The sequence below is a fragment of the Chelonia mydas genome, chromosome 7 (assembly GCF_015237465.2).
Source record: "Chelonia mydas isolate rCheMyd1 chromosome 7, rCheMyd1.pri.v2, whole genome shotgun sequence".
NCBI lineage: Eukaryota > Metazoa > Chordata > Testudines > Cheloniidae > Chelonia > Chelonia mydas.
The window spans coordinates 67451180-67469345 of NC_057853.1; the positions used below are offsets into that span (position 1 = coordinate 67451180).

The 18166-nt window shown below is 45.7% G+C and overlaps 1 long non-coding RNA gene across 1 annotated transcript; it reads right to left on the minus strand.

Annotated features, from left to right (window-relative positions):
- Nucleotides 1–13303: 13303 nt before the first annotated feature.
- Nucleotides 13304–18024, minus strand: LOC122466628. Its single transcript, XR_006292288.1, has 3 exons — nucleotides 17970–18024; nucleotides 13759–16132; nucleotides 13304–13455 (listed from the first exon to the last, which is right to left on the minus strand). It is a non-coding gene; the product is annotated as an uncharacterized LOC122466628 (long non-coding RNA).
- Nucleotides 18025–18166: the final 142 nt, after the last annotated feature.

Below are 18166 nucleotides of genomic sequence, written 5' to 3' on the forward strand. Positions count from 1 at the left end.
ATGGTCAAAATGAAAATGTTTCAACTTTTAAAAAAATCAAATTTGACCCAAATTCTCAAATAGTTTTGGATCACTGACATTTTCGACAAAAAAATCTATTTGCTGGAATTCACCCAGATCTACTAATGGACTAAGGGCCCCAGAGTTTAATTCAAGGAGCAGGAAGTTTTATATCTAGTCTAATCACAAGGGTATATAGAGTGTAAGAGATTCAGAGCTGCAGATCACAACTGGATGACAAAGGGCTGCAAAGGTGATAACATTTCCAGTGTCTGGCATGAAGGAAGTATATTCAAAAGATGGGAAGGGTGTTGAATAGGTGTCATCATTTTTTTTTGTTCAAATAATATGCCATCAAAGGACGAAACCTTGTATAGTTATTTATTCTCTCTCATGCTTCTGCACTAACCTGAAGTATTGTCATCCCCTGAGTACCCTGCACTGGAAGAAGTGCTTCTTTCTTTGTCGATGGTTATTGGTTCAGATGACCATGTACCAAAGCAGCCGTTCAAATATCTAGGGAGTGGCTATGCAGTATTGCTTGCTTTGTGGTCAGGCAGGAAGGCCTCTTCTGTCCCCACACAACCTAGAAACAGTCACAGTTTGTTCTGAACTGCTTTGTGCACACAGGACGCTCCCGTAAAGAGGGCACTGAGTAACCAAAAACAGAGCATCTTGACAGTTGTTTTCTCCTTGCCATAAGGAGATTCAGCCTAGAATTCCCTGATGAAAATTTAAAGGTAATTGTTCATTCATTAGGAATTAAGTTGCGTTGAATGTAATAGTGCTAATGCTAATGAGTTCATTTGGTGCTCTATGGCTGGTTGATGTACCTTCTTCCGGGTTCCTGTATAACTAAGCATGAGGAAAGCATTTGATAATGAACCAGCATCCCATGGTTGTTCTCTTTAGGAACAATCACAGTTCTCAGCTTAGAGTATGAGTTAAGAGCACTCTTACTACATCATGCTATTGGTACATTCTTGTCCCTTTTTGTACGTAAATAACTGGCAATGCATAATGTCCACAGTCCTATGTGATTTCAGCCTCTAGTGATGACATGGCTCCTAATGTGTGTTTACTCTAGTACTAAAATTAACTGAAATAATTATCACGTAGAAGCTTGAATGCTATTATGTCCTGTGGATTCTTATGCTCCATAACAAAAAATCATTAACATGCAGAGTATTCCTGGAGTATTAGCCATGTTCATAGTTTTCCATGCAGCTAGCGAAAACTGCAACATGCTGTAAGATAGATCTTAAGCCCTGTATCTGGTCAAAAGAAGAATATAACATTAAAATACATTTACATGCGTCCTATGTGTCATCAAAATTACAATCCAAGAGGAAGATGCTTTTTTGACAATCTCGTCTGACTTGCAGAAAATGCAGCTCACCATTTGAATGCAGCAGAAGGCAGGAGACTCTCAATGTTGTTACATTACATCCCAGGGCTTGACTCCCTCATAATCTCTCAAAATTGGCCTAAGTGTGATTTAAGTGACTCAGAGGCTATTGCTGGCCCTCTGCATAGAGGAAACTTTCACCCAGTATGCACTGTGATGAGGTGACCACAACTCTTGCTGGATTAGACAGAAAAGAGCTTAATTCCCTGCAAAGGGAGCCAAGCATAGACTTTGTCACACCCTATCAAACTTGCTGGGTTTGGTAATTAAGGAAAGAGTTTCCATCTGGGCATGAAGACCAACCAACTTTTGGTCTTGACCAGGAAAAAGCAGGAATTGTTCAGCTCTTCCTCTCCCCAGCCTAGGGAGACATCAGAGCTGAGCAGGTTTCAGGACTGAGAGACAACAGGGGGCTGGAATGAGGACTATTGCAGTCCTGTCAGAGGATGGTACCATTGGACTGAGTGTCACAGCTATGGCTGGTATGTTTTTCTTTACTTTATTTGTCTTAGAAGCAGACAAGACAACCTGTGTAGGAAGAATGAAGTGGATGTTTGAAGCTGAAGCAGATGACTGCTTCATTAGTTGGGGTGTTGGGGACATGGCATGTAGTTAGATGGAGAACTCTCCTACATATCAGTGATGCCTCCTGAAAGCGCTGAATGGGCACCCCCACAACCAAAATGGAAAGGACTCTTTCTGAAGCCCAGCACTGTGTTTGACTGGTGCGGTTTTCTGTTTGGACTTTTATACCCTGGGAGGGGAGTACTCTTTAGTTTGGCCAGAGAGCGAACTGCTCTACCAACAGAAGAAGTCTGCAAGAGGACACTGAGCATCTCCTGCTGACAAAGGGGTAAGACAGCCCCAGACAGCACAAAATGCTATTCTTATCTCTTAACAGAACTTAATGTACAATGGTTCTGAAATCACAGCTATCTAAGATACATTGTTAGACTGGCAACTGACTCTGAAAATCACTAGCACCATTCAGTACTATGAAGACATTCATATGGCACCTAATACATTCCTTTCTCTTTCCAAGAGTAAACGCCAATCCTGCAAACACTGCCAGATTTAGGTCCTGATTCTCCCAGGTGCCAAACACCTGTAATTCGAACTAAAATCACTGGGAGATATGAGTGCTCACCAGCTCATAAAATCAAGCTGTAGGGCTCCTATTCAGGAAAGAATTTAAGAATATGCTTAACTTTAAGCCAATGCTTCAGTGTTTTGCTGAACCAAGGTCATAGCCTAACAAACAGAAATAGCCCCACTGATTTCACTCATCCTTTCAATGGGACTACTCCAATCACTTGGTAGAAAGTTTTTATAAGACTCGACCCTTAATTTTTCACCCATCTTCAGGCAAAATCCTCTAGTAAAATCCTCCTGGGAATCTGGACCCATGCACTTGAACAAATGCAAACTCATGCAAACTATCTTCACTCCACTCCTGTTGCACTCTTACCGCTAGGTGGCATTATAACACATAACATGTATATGCAAAATGTTGTAAGAACTCTTTGTTACAAACCAGTGAGCCAGAAAGGAAGTAACCAACTACACCTATCTCTTGGGGAAGGAATTTGAATATGAATTTTCTTCTCAGTCATTCTGCTGATAGCCAGATAATCAACACTTTGGAAGTCTGAGGGTTTGTCAGCCTCTCAAAATATATAAGTGTTTTGAATTTCAAAGCTAGTTGAAATTCACAAAGCCCTCCCTTCTCAACAGCAGTATTGCTAACCCCAAGCATTCAAAAATCATGAGTCAAGAACCAAAAACTCATTAGATTAGCTTTAAAATCATAAGTTTTTTTAAAAAATAATATGTTTAGGGTTCTCTTGATTTTCCTTCTGCGTTATGAGCCTTTAAGTTTAATATTTTCAACCTTTCCTCTGCAACCATGAGGGTTAGAAACCTTTTTCTAAGAGTCTTATATAGTCACCTGGGGCTTTAGGAAAAACTTCAAATAGCATGTTTCAGAGTAGCAGCCGTGTTAGTCTGTATCCGCAAAAAGAAAAGGAGTACTTGTGGCACCTTAGAGACTAACACATTTATTTGAGCATAAGCTTTCGTAACCCTTCTGCCCATCAGAGTTGGCAGCAACAAGGGCTGGGTTCAGTAGCTAGGGGTTCCATGCCAATAACACAATGCAAATAACACAACATGGCTCAAGCCCCTACCCAGTGGCCTGGGACAAATATATAACACCCCCGCTGGGCGCCTCTAAGGGTATGTCTACACTACGGAATAAGGTCGAATTTATAGAAGTCGGTTTTTTAGAAATCGGTTTTATATATTCGAGTGTGTGTGTCCCCACAGAAAATGCTCTAAGTGCATTATTCGGCGCAGTGCTTCCACAGTACCGAGGCTAGCGTCGACTTCCAGAGCGTTGCACTGTGGGTAGCTATCCCACAGTTCCCGCAGTCTCTGCTGCCCATTGGAATTCTGGGTTGAGATCCCAATGCCTGATGGGGCTAAAACATTGTTGCGGGTGGTTCTGGGTACATATCGTCAGGCCCCCCTTCCCTCCCTCCCTCCGTGAAAGCAAGGGCAGACAATTGTTTCGCGCCTTTTTTCCTGAGTTACCTGTGCAGACGCCATACCACCGCAAGCATGGAGCCCGCTCAGGGAACCGTCACCGTATGTCTCCTGGGTGCTGGCAGATGCGATACGGCATTGCTACACAGTAGCAGCAACCCATTGCCTTCTGGCAGCAGACGGTGCAGTATGACTGGTAGCCATCCTCGTCATGTCCGAGGTGCTCCTGGCCACGTCGGCTGGGAGCACCTGGGCAGACATGGGCGCAGGGACTAAATTTGGAGTGACTTGACCAGGTCATTCTCTTTAGTCCTGCAGTCAGTCCTATTGAACCGTCTTATGGTGAGCAGGCAGGCAATAAGGATTGCTAGCAGTCGTACTGTACCATCTTCTGCCGGGCAGGCAAGAGATGACGATGGCTAGCAATCGTATTGTACCATCTTCTGCCAGGCAGGCAAGAGATGACGATGGCTAGCAGTCGTACTGTACCGTCTTCTGCCGAGCAGCCATGAGATGTGGATGGCATGCAGTCCTTCTGCACCGTCTGCTGCCAGCCAAAGATGTAAAAGATAGATGGAGTGGATCAAAACAAGAAATAGACCAGATTTGTTTTGTACTCATTTGCCTCCTCCCCCGTCTAGGGGACTCATTTCTCTAGGTCACACTGCAGTCACTCACAGAGAAGGTGCAGCGAGGTAAATCTAGCCATGTATCAATCAGAGGCCAGGCTAACCTCCTTGTTCCAATAAGAACAATAACTTAGGTGCACCATTTCTTATTGGAACCCTCCATGAAGTCCTGCCTGAAATACTCCTTGATGTAAAGCCACCCCTTTGTTGATTTTAGCTCCCTGAAGCCAACCCTGTAAGCCGTGTCCTCAGTCGCCCCTTCCTGCGTCAGAGCAATGGCAAACAATCGTGCATCTGAGTTGAGAGTGCTGTCCAGAGCAGTCACAATGGAGCACTCTGATGGGGCTAAAACATTGTCGCGGGTGGTTCTGGGTACATATTGTCAGGCCCCCGTTCCCTCCCTCCCTCCATGAAGGCAAGGGCAGACAATCATTTCGCGCCTTTTTTCCTGAGTTACCTGTGCAGACGCCATACCACCGCAAGCATGGAGCCCGCTCAGGGAACCGTCACCGTATGTCTCCTGGGTGCTGGCAGACGCGGTACGCATTGCTACACAGTAGCAGCAACCCATTGCCTTCTGGCAGCAGACGGTGCAGTATGACTGGTAGCCGTCCTCGTCATGTCCGAGGTGCTCCTGGCTACGTCGGCTGGGAGCGCCTGGGCAGACATGGGCACAGGGACTAAATTTGGAGTGACTTGACCAGGTCATTCTCTTTAGTCCTGCAGTCAGTCCTATTGAACCGTCTTATGGTGAGCAGGCAGGCAATACGGATTGCTAGCAGTCGTACTGTACCATCTTCTGCCGGGCAGGCAAGAGATGACGATGGCTAGCAGCCGTATTGTACCATCTTCTGCCGGGCAGGCAAGAGATGACAATGGCTAGCAGTCATATTGCACCATCTTCTGCCAGGCAGGCAAGAGATGAGGATGGCTAGCATTCGTACTGTACCGTCTTCTGCCGAGCAGCCATGAGATGTGGATGGCATGCAGTCCTTCTGCACCGTCTGCTGCCAGCCAAAGATGTAAAAGATAGATGGAGTGGATCAAAACAAGAAATAGACCAGATTTGTTTTGTACTCATTTGCCTCCTCCCCCGTCTAGGGGACTCATTTCTCTAGGTCACACTGCAGTCACTCACAGAGAAGGTGCAGCGAGGTAAATCTAGCCATGTATCAATCAGAGGCCAGGCTAACCTCCTTGTTCCAATAAGAACAATAACTTAGGTGCACCATTTCTTATTGGAACCCTCCGTGAAGTCCTGCCTGAAATACTCCTTGATGTAAAGCCACCCCCTTTGTTGATTTTAGCTCCCTGAAGCCAACCCTGTAAGCCGTGTCGTCAGTCGCCCCTCCCTCCGTCAGAGCAACGGCAGACAATCATTCCGCACCTTTTTTCTGTGCGGACGCCCTACCAAGGCAAGCATGGAGGCCGCTCAGCTCACTATGGCAATTAGGAGCACATTAAACACCACACGCATTATCCAGCAGTATATGCAGCACCAGAACCTGGCAAAGCGATACCGAGCGAGGAGGCGACGTCAGCGCGGTCACGTGAGTGATCAGGACATGGACACAGATTTCTCTGAAAGCACGGGCCCTGCCAATGTAGGCATCATGGTGCTAATGGGGCAGGTTCATGCTGTGGAACGCCGATTCTGGGCTCGGGAAACAAGCACAGACTGGTGGGACCGCATAGTGTTGCAGGTCTGGGACGATTCCCAGTGGCTGCGAAACTTTCGCATGCGTAAGGGCACTTTCCTGGAACTTTGTGACTTGCTTTCCCCTGCCCTGAAGCGCATGAATACCAAGATGAGAGCAGCCCTCACAGTTGAGAAGCGAGTGGCGATAGCCCTGTGGAAGCTTGCAACGCCAGACAGCTACCGGTCAGTTGGGAATCAATTTGGAGTGGACAAATCTACTGTTGGGGCTGCTGTGATGCAAGTAGCCCATGCAATCAAAGATCTGCTGATATCAAGGGTAGTGACCCTGGGAAATGTGCAGGTCATAGTGGATGGCTTTGCTGCAATGGGATTCCCTAACTGTGGTGGGGCCATAGATGGAACCCATATCCCTATCTTGGCACCGGAGCACCAAGCCAGCGAGTACATAAACCGCAAGGGGTATTTTTCAATAGTGCTGCAAGCTCTGGTGGATCACAAGGGACGTTTCACCAACATCAACGTGGGATGGCCGGGAAAGGTACATGACGCTCGCATCTTCAGGGACTCTGGTCTGTTTCAAAAGCTGCAAGAAGGGACTTTATTCCCAGACCAGAAAATAACTGTTGGGGATGTTGAAATGCCTATATGTATCCTTGGGGACCCAGCCTACCCCTTAATGCCATGGCTCATGAAGCCGTACACAGGCAGCCTGGACAGTAGTCAGGAGCTGTTCAACTACAGGCTGAGCAAGTGCAGAATGGTGGTAGAATGTGCATTTGGACGTTTAAAGGCGCGCTGGCGCAGTTTACTGACTCGCTTAGACCTCAGCGAAACCAATATTCCCACTGTTATTACTGCTTGCTGTGTGCTCCACAATATCTGTGAGAGTAAGGGGGAGACGTTTATGGCGGGGTGGGAGGTTGAGGCAAATCGCCTGGCTGCTGGTTACGCGCAGCCAGATACCAGGGCGGTTAGAAGAGCACAGGAGGGCGCGGTACGAATCAGAGAGGCTTTGAAAACCAGTTTCATGACTGGCCAGGCTACGGTGTGAAAGTTCTGTTTGTTTCTCCTTGATGAAACCCCCTCGCCCCTTGGTTCACTCTACTTCCGGGTAAGCTAACCACCCTCTCCTCCTACCTTCGATCACCGCTTGCAGAGGCAATAAAGTCATTGTTGCTTCACATTCATGCATTCTTTATTCATTCATCACACAAATAGGGGGATGACTACCAAGGTAGCCCAGGAGGGGTGGTGGAGGAGGGAAGCAAAATGCCACACAGCACTTTAAAAGTTTACAACTTTAAAATTTATTGAATGACAGCCTTCTTTTTTGGGGGGCAATCCTCTGTGGCGGAGTGGCTGGTTGGCCGGTGGCCCCCCCACCGTGTTCTTGGGCGTCTGGATGTGGAGGCTATGGAACTTGGGGAGGAGGGCGGTTGGTTACACAGGGGCTGTAGTGGCAGTCTGTGCTCCAGCTGCCTTTGCTGCAGCTCAACCATACACTGAAGCATACTGGTTTGGTCCTCCAGCAGCCTCAGCATTGAATCCTGCCTCCTCTCATCACGCTGCCGCCACATTCGAGCTTCAGCCCTCTCTTCAGCCCGCCACTTACTCTCTTCAGCCCGCCACCTCTCCTCCCGGTCATTTTGTGCTTTCCTGCACTCTGACATTATTTGCCTCCACGCATTCGTCTGTGCTCTGTCAGTGTGGGAGGACAGCATGAGCTCGGAGAACATTTCATCTCGAGTGAGTTTTTTTTTCTTTCTAATCTTCACTAGCCTCTGGGAAGGAGAAGATCCTGTGATCATTGAAACACATGCAGCTGGTGGAGAAAAAAAAAGGGACAGCGGTATTTAAAAAGACACATTTTATAAAACACTGGCTACACTCTTTCAGGGTAAACCTTGCTGTTAACATTACATACATAGCACATGTGCTTTTGTTACAAGGTCGCATTTTGCCTCCCCCCACCGCGTGGCTACCCCCTCAACCCTCCCCCCTCCCTGTGGCTAACAGCGGGGAACATTTCTGTTCAGCCGCAGACAAACAGCCCAGCAGGAATGGGCTCCTCTGAGTGTCCCCTGAAGAAAAGCACCCTATTTCAACCAGGTGACCATGGATTATATCTCACTCTCCTGAGGATAACACAGAGAGATAAAGAACGGATGTTGTTTGAACGCCAGCAAACATACACTGCAATGCTTTGTTGTACAATGATTCCCGAGTACGTGTTACTGGCCTGGAGTGGTAAAGTGTCCTACCATGAAGGATGCAATAAGTCTGCCCTCCCCAGAAACCTTTTGCAAAGGCTTTGGGAATATATCCAGGAGAGCCGCGAATGCCAGGGCAAAGTAATCCTTTCACATGCTTGCTTTTAAACCATGTATAGTATTTTAAAAGGTACACTCACCGGAGGTCCCTTCTCCGCCTGCTGGGTCCAGGAGGCAGCCTTGGGTGGGTTCGGGGGGTACTGGCTCCAGGTCCAGGGTGAGAAACAGTTCCTGGCTGTCGGGAAAACCGGTTTCTCCGCTTGCTTGCTGTGAGCTATCTACAACCTCATCATCATCATCATCTTCTTCGTCCCCAAAACCTGCTTCCGTATTGCCTCCATCTCCATTGAAGGAGTCAAACAACACGGCTGGGGCAGTGGTGGCTGAACCCCCTAAAATGGCATGCAGCTCATCATAGAAGCGGCATGTTTGGGGCTCTGACCCGGAGCGGCCGTTCGCCTCTCTGGTAGGCTTGCCTCAGCTCCTTCAGTTTCACGCGGCACTGCTTCGGGTCCCTGTTATGGCCTCTGTCCTTCATGCCCTGGGAGATTTTGACAAAGGTTTTGGCATTTCGAAAACTGGAACGGAGTTCTGATAGCACGGATTCCTCTCCCCATACAGCGATCAGATCCCGTACCTCCCGTTTGGTCCATGCTGGAGCTCTTTTGCGATTCTGAGACTCAATCATGGTCACCTCTGCTGATGAGCTCTGCATGGTCACCTGCAGCTTGCCACGCTGGCCAAACAGGAAATGAGATTCAAAAGTTCGCGGTTCTTTTCCTGTCTACCTGGCCAGTGCATCTGAGTTGAGAGTGCTGTCCAGAGCGGTCAAAATGGAGCACTCTGGGATAGCTCCCGGAGGCCAATACCGTCGAATTGTGTCCACAGTACCCCAAATTCGACCCGGCAAGGCCGATTTAAGCGCTAATCCACTTGTCAGGGGTGGAGTAAGGAAATCGATTTTAAGAGCCCTTTAAGTCGAAATAAAGGGCTTCATCATGTGGACGGGTGCAGGTTTACATCGATTTAATGCTGTTAAATTCGACCTAAAGTCCTAGTGTAGACCAGGGGTGTGAGGCAATACTTCCCCTCTCGCAAGCACAGAGTCTGAGTGTAGCAAAAGCCTTTTAATAACAGAAAGAAACAATGTGACATTATTTTGGGGAAACACCACCAACAGGATTCATAACACAACCCATGAGCAAAAACCCACCCCAAGCAAATTGGGGAGTGTCCTTTCCCTTTGGTTCTTGAGTCCAGCAACCCAGTGTCCCAAAAGTCCAACAACCCAAAAGTCTCTGTCCCTGGTCTGTGCAGCACCAGAGTTCGAAAGTTTATCTGCAGAGTTTTACTTCCCAACCTGGGTGGAGATGGGGGCAATGCATCCGATGAAGTGAGCTGTAGCTCACGAAAGCTTATGCTCAAATAAATTTGTTAGTCTCTAAGGTGCCACAAGTCCTCCTTTTCTTTTTTCAAATAGCATGAGACTCAGCCATAATGTACAGTGTAACCCTCTCTTTTTCAAGGATGAGACAACTGGAAAAAATGAAGGACACCTGTATTCTCAGCTAAAGTGATTTCTGTGTTACACTTAAGGGACAGAATCATCACCCAAAAGCTAACCTAGCAGAAGCTGGCCCTTGTCAGTTGACTTGTACATGAAATACATAATGTTAGAGTTACATTAAGATAAGTATGTATATCTGTCCAGTTTAATAGATAGACATGTTTGTATGCTATTCACCTAATACCGTTTTTTTATAATATGCACTGTGTACAGATCTCTCCACTCTGGGCCTTTCAGTATGTTCTGTAGACCAGAATAGAACATGAAAGAATACTACATTTCCTCACTGCAAACACTGGATCTGAAAAACAGAAGCAGAGAGGTCATGACAGAAGGCGAAAGAGACAAATAATGAAAATATGAATTGTTGCTTAAAAATTTGTGTTGTCTCGTGGGGGGGTGGGGCGGGGAGGAAGACTCTAAAGCAGCAAAAATAAAGTTGTTGAAAATTTTGAGAAAAAAAATTTTAGCAGTATCTTTCTACTTCCATCCAAGCCTAAATCCACTGTTCTGTAGCAATCCTATTCTCTTCCATGATACAGTAGCAGCTCATTGTGGTATTCATTTTATATCTTCTTTATTATTATGACTAGTGAAATCTTTCTTTGCACAGACCAGGCCACAGGAAGCCACGTAACAGCAGTAGAAAGGTAATTACTGGTACTGGAGAAGGATATACATTTTCTAGAGCATACGGCAGATCTCCATTATATTTTCCTTGTCATCGTTGGTAACACACCTTGGTAATTCTCAAGTGAAATGTGTTCCTTTTCTTCATTAATTGGTGTCCTGCAGCTATGAAAACTAGGGCTTTTAAAAGTTTGTGTGTGAGTTTTTAGTTAATATTTATGATATGAAAATGCAGGAAAGACTTCAGTCCCTAAAAGACAGGCCTCAGATATTTATGACAAGAAAGAGACATTCTACTGGATATGAAGAATCCTGTTGTTCTCCCGGCTACAGGGATCAGAGAGTAATTTGGTCTCTCATCTGAGACTGACTCCAGAGCATTGTGGTGGCTGTTGTGACCTGTTCACTTGGAGTTTAACAAAGACGATCCACATATTATATATCCAATAGGCTATTTATCAGCTGTTAGATAGCATCAACTTTCAGTTACTGATCAGGGCTATATTTGGACAGCTATCTTGCAGAAAATGTGAATGGTTCCATCTCCCCTGGCCAAACATCTGAACCATCCAGTTTCCCCTCAATGAGCATCAAAAATAATCTAAGATACGCCACACACATGTGACAGACATGAGAAATCCATTTGTGTGGGCAAAAGACTTATACCTGAGAATGATAGGAGCCATCTGTATCACTTGAGGTATTTGCCTATAATATATGTCTCTCTTTTTTTAAATTCATACTTTGTTAAAAAAGATCTTGATTTTAAATTCTAAAAGTGAAGAAGCAAACACCGTAAATAGAGTGACAATTTCAGAATTCCCTGCTTACATCCATTCCTTGGAATGAATCTATATTCTCAATTGTTTTTAACCAAATAAAAATGTTATAGAATCGTATATAAGTATTGTGATTTGGAATAATTAGGGGACATTTGACATTTGAAACTGAAATGTCTATTTTAATCAACATTTTCTAATTGGTGGGCTTGACCAGAACAATTATTTATTTATTTTATTTTATTTATTTACTGGTTTTTCATTTTGTCTAGAAAAAATGGGAGGGAAAATCAGTTGGTGAGAAAATAATCATTTTTAATGTATTTTTTTCGTTTCAGACACCAAAACTGAAAAATCAATGGTTCACTCAGCTGTAGGTATAAGTCTTATTTCTTGGATCTGTCATCTGAGATAACCCCTCAATCAGCTTCTCTCTAAGAGGGCGTTGAAGTCTTTGATCTCTTGGGCCTGGGTTTGATCCCACTTCTCTTGTTCTGGAGCTCTCTCAGAGGTCCTATGTCTTCTGCTGGAGATTGCCTCCTCTAGGGATAGCAGCTCCTCATCTCAGACATGCCACAGCCAGCCTCTTCTGGGCCTCAGTTTTGCCTTTACTAATAACAGGCCCAGCTCTGGTGTAAATTAATAGTATCTCATATGGCTTTAATGGAATTATCCTGGCTACACACAGGTATTAGTGAGTATAATTTGGCCCAGAAGATCTGCAGACTTCCCACTAAACTATGATGTCTGATCACCTACACAAAAGTGATATCATAGCTGTGATGATGAATTCAGTGAACCTCTCTCATATTGTCGATGGATAGCAGGCTGTCCTTTTCAGAAGAGACAAAATAATTTCAGGATTATGGAGAGTATGGAAAATAGTAACTGGCATGTTCATTAATAGTTAGTGCCTGAAGTCATGCAGGAGTTTCAAGTAATATCAGCTGTGTCCAGAGTCCTGACCTTTTCACCGCCCACTGTAGGGTTGCCTTTTTTAGCAGATCCTAAGCAACAGAGAGGGGGAAGAGAGAGATTTTGAGCCTAGTTTCTACTAGCTGTCAGGAGGCTTAATGCAGAGTCCCTGATGACCACTTAATTGTTCATTAATTATAAATGAATTTGTAGTTGCTGTAATAGCACTTAATGAGGTGGTTATAATTAGTGACAATATGACTGGCTGATCTACCTGCACAGGAGTTCCTGTGTAATTCACCCTAAGAGCAGCAGTATTTGTTAATCAGTTACTGGGGCTGGCTTTCTACAGAGAGTGCATAGTTTGGAGCTGAATGCAGGCTTAGGGGGACCTATCTTGTCACATGGGAGAAAGCACCTGCAAAGCTCCTTTCCCCCCCTGTATTTTGAAAGCATTTATTCTAAATTAAAATTACAAGACAAATAGAAAATTATTTCATTTATAAGCTGCAAATACCATAGGCACCAGCTAATTTAATCCACCAAATATTATCCATATTGTTTCTATTTCAATATATAAATGATTCACAGAAAAAGTTGATTTTGCCTAGGGCATCAAGAAAGTTGATCGGTCTGTTATGGCATGTTTCCTGTTATGGAAGGGAAGGAAGCACCATCCCTTTGGCCCCTATGCTGCTGTTTCATCTGAAAACTTGTGGAAGGAAGAAACTTATTCTCAAAACTCCATGGCTTTCCTGCAACAGAAATTGCATCATCGCTTGCATGGTGTCGGCACAGCACCACTGCACAAAGAAGCCTCATCTGCAAATGAAGGATTGGCCAACAGTCCACAGGAAAAGATAGTGTAAATCAGCCAAGACGCAGCCTTTTGCCTCTAAGAATCGCTCTCCCAAACCCTTCAGCACTCACCTTTCTGCTTCAAGGGAGGAGAAGACTGTGGAGAGCTGTTTTTTGAATGTGTCCAGCTGGTGACTCATTTTGATCCCACACTGATGAGCTTGTACATTGTTCCTGCAAGAGGTTCTGGCAGGTCTGCAGTGGGAAAGAGATGCTGCTGTGTAACTGCTCTTCCCTATGGTGCCTGCCACCCCCATTCCAACACTGGAGACAACGTCATGGTGGGGAAACTTCAAAGAGCTGAAGTTTGGTGTGGAATGAGCATCCAACCATTGAGAAGAGTATTGGAAGCACTGAACTCCTTACTCTCCTCCCCTTGTACAGAATGCCCATGGTCCCTGATACAGCAAGGTACTTAAGCATGTGCCTGACTTCAAACACATGAGTAATTCCATTTGACTTCAATGAGGCTAGTGGTAAAGTTAGGCATGTGCTCACCTGTGTTGCTCATTCAGGGCCTTGGTCAGCTCAGGAATACAGCAGTGGTTATATTCTGATATTTCTGATAGCAGCCTTAGCAGGAGCAGAGGGGTGTGTGTGTGTGTGTGTGTGTGTGTGTGTTATAGTAAACTGTATTATTCAGCTCTCATGACAGCTTTGGGTTCTTTTCAGATCCCCCAAGCTGCCTTATGTTGCTTTGCTTTTGTTTGAGTTCCTGTTCCCTAGATGCTTTGGCAAATGAAGGCACTACAGTCCTTGACTAGTCCTGCTTGTTTACATCTCTGAATCTCCCACCCTACCTTGTGGTTTGTGTTTGAAAAGATCCCACAGAAGCATCAGAAAGGTGGGAGGTTGGGCAATTCAATCCTTCCGCCCTCTCTATATTGACTGCAGTCAAAAATCCAAATAGCTCACTTGGATCTAAATTGTGCCTTTTAGACACAGGCCAGAGTAGGAGATGTGTACAGCTGCACCAGTTCAGAGGGAGCTCACTGAGGCACTATGCAGAATCCCTATCCAAGCACATGATGCTCTACTTTCCACTCTTGAATGTGGTGTGTACTCCCATAGATGTACTGCTGGAGGCAATCCCTTTACTCCCTAAAGTGCTCCCCAGGCTTCAGCTTGAGGCGTGCAAGAGGAAAGATTCCTTGTGCCCTGTGCTTCCCCCCAAACCCCACCCTGAGCACTTGCTAAACAGGCAGCTACACTCTAGCCCTGGGATAGGCCTTCAGGGGTTACTAACTCAAGGTATTATCCCGCTGCAAGGTCCTTTAAGGTAGACAGCCCAAATACTTATCCATATTTTTATATTCAATCTCAAAACTTGTAGCTCCTTAATCCAGAGAAGTTTTAAGAAACACCTTGGGCTTGATTCTCTCCTACCTTGCGAGGTCAGTCACATCTGGGCTAAGTGGGTGAAAAATGCTACAGTCAGAATGGTAGTGTAACCCACAGGCTTTATAATGCAACTTTTCTTTTTCTGTACAGGAAGCGGGAGAAGCCGTGGGAGCAGGAATGGATTTGTTCAAATTGTCTGTGTCCCTGCACACGTGCAGCGAGCAGGGCAAGGTGACGCAGCTAGAAGGGCTAGCTCTTCTATGGCACTGTTTAGCAGTAGTTCTCAAAGCACTTTACAAAGGAGGTCAGTATCATTACTCCTATTTTACAATGGGGAAATACCACCAAGGCACAGGGGAGTGAAGTCCCCAATATCACCCAGTAGCAGAGCCAAGACCTCAGGTCTCCTGAGTCCCAGTCCAGTGCTCTATCCTCTAGGCCATCCTGACTCCTCTAAGCATGCTGAAGAAGGGTATGGTACTTACTGGGCATGCTCACTAGTTTTTACATATGTGTGCTAAAGCAGTGGTTCTCAACCAAAGGTCTGGGGGCCCTTAAGAGGTTGCAAGTAGATTTCAGGGGGTCCGCCATGCAGAAACAGTGTTCGACTCGCTGGGGCCTTGAGTCCTGCCACCCAGGGCTGAAGCAGAAGCCTGAGCAACTTAGCTTCGTGGGGCACCCTATGGCCTGGAACCCCGGGCAATTGTCCTGCTTGCTCCCCCTTAATGCCGGCCCTGGCTTTTATATGCAGAAAACCAGTTATTGTGGCATAGGTGGGACCTGGCATTTTTATCACATGTTGGGGGGGAGGGGGGTTCAGAAAGAAAAAGGGTGAGAACCCCTGTGCTAAAGTGTAGAAATGCTGATGTTATGCTGCAATTTTAGATTGTAATGTGTGTGTTTGATATGTGGTGTTTATCTTAAAGTCACAGCTGCTGGTGCAATGGTGAGAATCTCAGTTTTCATTTCAGATAAAAGTAAGTTTCTAGCCTTTGTGGGGAATGAGTTTACAAATGTGACCCAAGAAAAGGCTCAAACCCAAGAACCTAAATACAAAGCGAGGCCTGACTTGAACCCTTCGGGTTGGCAATATCAGGAAGAGCAGCAGAGTTGTGTGACTCTGTCTAGGAAGAAAAACTGGCAAACTTATTTACCCAATGGCTTTAGGCTTTAAAGGCTATTTAAGAAATATTCCAAACACTGTTTGTATTTTGGGTGTATTATGGGTGTGCTTATGAAGAATTGTGCAATCCCCTTTCTTTAAAGATGGCTGGGAGCTGTCACTCACACCTGCATTCAGGGTTCTGGGTAAAATACCCTTGATGTTTATCTTTGTGCAATGCTCTCTGAATCTAGCCTGTGCCTCAGCCATTATGCAGAGATTCAGGAAACCAGGGTGGGGGTGGGGGTAATAGTTGTGGATAATTTACCCCCATCTCAGGAGCATTTTACTCTCACTTGGCAGAGATGTAAATGATTAAATAAGGCAAGGGCTAGTAGAGAATCAGGGCTTTTCTGTATGTAGATGCATCTGAAAATGAAAGCCAAAGAAACAGATTTACAGGGGACGACGAGAGGCCTGGGCCAGGAAAAGGGAGAGAACTAGAGCAGTCTGGATTACAACATTCAGTACAAGTAGCCCAGCAACACAATATTTGCTCACCGACCCCAACAATGTAACATTCAGAAGTGCAATCGTCTTCTGAAGGTTTTGCAAATGAATACAAAAGTTCATACTTATAATCCACTTGAGCTTTAAATTATTGCCAAACACATCTATGTTGCAAAAGAGAGATCAGCCTAAATGGGGCCCTTGATGTGCTCAGCAGGCTGGCTCGGTGCTGAGCCGCACTGTCTGGAGGCAGTTTTGCCAGGAAAAGTGGCCGTTAAACCTTAACACTCACAAACTGCACCCACTCTTCACTTTTGAGAGGTTTCTCCCTTGGTGCAAAGTACATACCATCGTGGGTGTATTGCCTGGCTTTGCGGGCAGAGGTGTGAACTTCTAAACGTCTAAACGGAGGCGTGAACTTCTTCGCAGGCATAGTTAGCAAAAATCTACACTGGGCTTATTCTCTACTTTAGATGTCTGGATCATGCTGGTGACAGCAGCTAGAGTAAAGCTAAGTGCTTACGAGGCGGCTTTAATCATAAGTGTAACACTCCCTGTAAGAAACATCATTCCATAGCAAAATCTAACAATGCCATGTTCCGAGTTTCCCTTTGTTGATGTCCCCTGGTGAGATGTCCCTTATGCCCCCTGGTGTCTCTTTTTTTATGTTTTCTTCCCTGTAACAAATCCAGGAGCAGTCAAAGATTATAGCCTATTGTGTAGACTGAACACAGCAATCTGTTTAGCTTTGAGTAATATGGAGGATCAGCCTCAGAGAGAGAGAGGCTGGCATGCCGGGCTGCAGGTGCGGAAGGACTCTGAGGACTCATGCAGACCAGAGACAGAGAAGAGAGAGGAAAGTGGCATACCAGATTATTAGCTGGGAAAGTAGGTACCTGATCACTTTACAGGCTAATATGTGGGTATTGCTCTAGCCCAGACTTTGGGGAACTCCATGGGGGCTAACAGGATCATCTAGAAGGGTTGATTGTTTCAGTATTTGTTTCAGGAACTGCTGTGCCTGTTTTCACCTATAGATACTGCCCCTGGCAGCTCCTCTCAGAGCCAGGGCCTGACAGGAGGTGTTGAGCCGGCAGGGAGGGTTCAGGATTTAGGTAGGGCTGTGGGAGCAAGCCAGGCTGGTCTTGTCCGGCCTGGCAGGGAGCTGCAGTGGGTCAGGGAAGCCTTGTCCTTCCACTCCTGAACCTTCACTTTCCCTTACCCATCACTAAACTCTCAGCTGCTCCCCCACACCACCCCCAGTGCCTTGCTAGTGCAACAATGACACCATTTTGCAATAAATGATGCAGACTAGCTCCTTCGGGTACACATGCTCCCCTTTCCGCACACATGGGGGTGGGGCACAAGCCCTGATCTCAGATCACAATTGTTCTGTGAGACTCTTGAAACTAATCCCCATCTCCTGAGCTCACCAACACACCTCTGCAAGTGTGTCCCACCTCCTGCCTAAACCATGCAATACAGCTGCCACTCACACTCTGAATGCAGCTGCCGTGCATGTGAATAACCCCTAGGGCCTAGTGGCTGTTGCCAGCTCCACTGGCACTGGTGGAGGAGCAGAAAGATGAGTCCCAGTTCAGGTTTCTGTTGTGGACTGCCTCCCTCAGAGAGGGTAACATTTATGCACATCAAACCTGCCAATCATCTGTTCAATACTTCAAAGCATTTCAGTCTCAGAATGTTAGCATCTGGGAAACAGTACACAATAACATGCAATAGTACGTTTCCTACTCACCTATTTGAATACAGCACCTTAGCTTGCCCTGTCTTCAGATTGAATAGAATCAGCATGGGAAATGTCAAAGTCAAGTACATACCTGTTTTTCCCATTTATGTTGCACTGAAAATAATTATACAAAGTGACCTTCTAACGTTACAGCTTTCTGTATACTAGTCTATATTTCAATCTCATTCCTTTGAGGAAACTTGATA